Raw genomic sequence first — 3,131 nt, forward strand, 5'->3', positions numbered from 1 at the left:
AACCCTTCTCTAAAAGAAGCAGCCCCAGGACATAGACACCCCAAAGAACAGTTCACAGTGCTAGATATTAGACTGCAAAATATATAGCTGATATATCTATAAATGACATACATCATCGCTTAATGCCCCCGCTTGTGAGCTTTCCAGGTCTATCTGGCCACTGGTGGAGGCAGCAGTGCAGCTCTTATGATTCAAGAGGTAGACTAAACTAACAGAACTAACTGACCCAACATTTTGGGGAGACAATGGAGGACACAGAGATAAGCATCTTCAAACAGTAATGAACATCCTATTTTAAACAAGTAGCTCATGTCTGGGGAGTGGTTTTTTTTTTTAAGCAGCCAAAAAAACCCCTTATTATATAACGGACAACCACTAGCACAACTGAAACAAATTAATAGAATCAGAGCTTTAGTGCATTCCATAAGGAAACTCACATTTCTTATCTCCTTTATGAGGAGATGGAAGCCTTGTGAGCTCTGGGGTCTAGTTAGCCAAGTGAGTTTTATTAAACAAATAAAACAGCATGCATACGAAAGCAGCAATTAAAAATACAGTTTACTACCAGGGCTGGAGAAATGCTTCAAAATAATTATCTCAAGTATTTGCTCCAATAAATGAAAAAGCAGGATTTGCTGCAACTGTATTTGTGTCCCATTGGACCTCACTGCTAGAAACGTCCACCAAAGAATTAACTGGGGGGGGGGGAGGTAAAATTTAGACTTCCACAAGCACACACAAGTGCTCGAAAGCTCAGAACAAGAGCTTCTGTGATGCAGTTGTAAACAGCACTGGACTTAGTTCTAGAACACAGAGCTGGGTTTGAATTTTAAATATCAGGCTCAGGCCAAAGGATTTATACCTTAAAGAGTCAGGACTGGCTTAAGAGATTTTACCGTCTGAGGCAGAACAGCACATGCTGCCCACCCCATTCCACAAGTAAAGAGGCATAATATTCAAGCCTAGCTAAGATACTTAACCACTTGGGATGAGGCTACAAAAAAATACAGCTTTATACCCCTGCCCAGCCACTACAATGCATAGTAGAGCGCCTCCTGTTGGTGCGAAAGGTTTTGGCTCTTCACCTTGTGTCTACCAGCAGCAGGGCTTTCTGTGTTGTGGCCCCTTTAATGTGGAATTTATTCCCATCTAAGATACGGCATGCCCCAACTGAGTGCCATTTCAGATTCATGCTTAACTCTTATTATTTACACAAGCCTTTTCTGACTGAACATTTTAATTAATGACTGTTGATCATCTTCTGGCGTATTGTTATTTTAACTTCGTTACATCTGGTGAGTGTTTTATACTTACTTTTCATTTTCTGTACATTTCTGATACTTTATAATGTTTATAAATCTTTTAAAATAAAATAAAATACATCTGGGCTGAAACCATGACACTTTGTACAGCACCTTACAAACACTGTTAGACAAAATCAGTATTCTTTAACAGTGCCTTGTGGGCACAGAACAGATTTGCAAAAGAAGAGCTGTGTCTCTGAACTAAAAAGACCATTTACTCTCGCTCTGTGGCATGAACGGGGCATCGGTTTCTAAAAGATAGTTCACGCCCCCACCAATGCGGCCATCTTGAGTGCACAGTGTGGCATTGCGCTTGTGTACTGTGTACTATGGGAAGTGAGTTGTGTGTGCACATAATCTATCTTGGCCTGGTCACGACTAGAGCAGGAGTGAGGAATCTGTGGCCTGGCAGCCAGAAGGGGAACTTCAGGTTGAGGGCAAATGCATCCCTCTAGTCTCCTCTATATGGCTCTCAGGATTCTCCCAGTCTACGCCCCTGCTCTGACCTCTCCTTGCTTTTGCCTGGCTGAAGTACATCCTTCAGCTGGGATAATGATGTGCATGGGGTGTGTAGCAGCCACTAGAAGGCAGCCTACTGTACAAAGACAGACGTCACCTCCATCATTCTGGACACCCCACCACCCCCCGCCCCCAAGGTTAATGGGAAGCTCACTGAGACAATTGGAAGATACCGGACATTCAATAACCCCCAAAAAGCTTTAATGAGAACCTAGAAGAAGGAACAAGAAAGACCCTCACTGTCACCTTGTGAGTCAGATCAAAACCAACCAACACACTTTGCATTTCACAGAAGTATTTGTAAGGGCTGCCTCGCAGCTGAACAACAGTCCTAGGATTATTCATACGACTTGCTTGAATTATTATGAATAATGAGTAAATCTGAAAACATGGCAACATTTGCATAGACCACAGTTCCCAAGAGACAATTAGGATGGGGAGAAAAGCTTTCCCCCTCTCACCTCTGTTCAGTTCTCTGCGTGTCACTGCATCCCTTCCAGATAGTGGACTTAATCATCCGTTTTACATTTGGCAAATATGCATATAGTAAGACTCATATATTTTAGAGACAATTATGCATTAAAGGAACAGTAAGTAAAGTCTAATTTTAGTGACCACAAATGAGAACTGGAAAATAAATGCTACTTGTTAAAGGTGAAGCATTTATACGATCTGAAGAGAAACCAGAGTATAAATACTACTTGTTAAGTCCTCACTATCTGTTCAGGGCACAATTGGCTGTATGCGTGTTCAGAAGTCTGGACACAATCCAGTCCCAATTTCAGTCCCATGGATTTTCAAACTCATTCCTAAACCATTTGTATTAAACGACTCTTAAAATATGCTTAACTGTGGCTTCATTAGGTAGGCCCTATATTTTACAAAAAGAAAATAAGAGAAAAGTTTTGACTGTCCCAAAAACCAAATCATAGCTCCAGGATACTGGATAGATCAATATATATCCTACACTTTCTATGGCCATCAGAGTTCAGTAAGTATTCTAAATGGAAATGTAGCCATAATATCAGTAATTTACATTTGTAGCACACATGTTCAGTTTAAGATGCACTAGTTGAACAACAGTCTTTGAAATTTTAAGAAGCAGCTCTTGAATCGTGTACATAATGCCTGATAGAAGATAGAAGATGGAAGCCATTTCAGAAACAAATCTATTTGTGATCGCAAGATTCCAAATAGGAAAGACCTAATTTCATTTCTTTGATCATCTGGTCTAGTGCTTAAATCTGCTTTGCTGTGTAAAGTCCAACTATGATTTCTTCCGAGTTGTTCTGGTTTCTTTTTTCAGCT

Source organism: Podarcis liolepis, assembly GCF_965112155.1.
Source record: "Podarcis liolepis genome assembly, chromosome: 10".
Taxonomy (NCBI): Eukaryota; Metazoa; Chordata; class Lepidosauria; order Squamata; family Lacertidae; genus Podarcis; species Podarcis liolepis.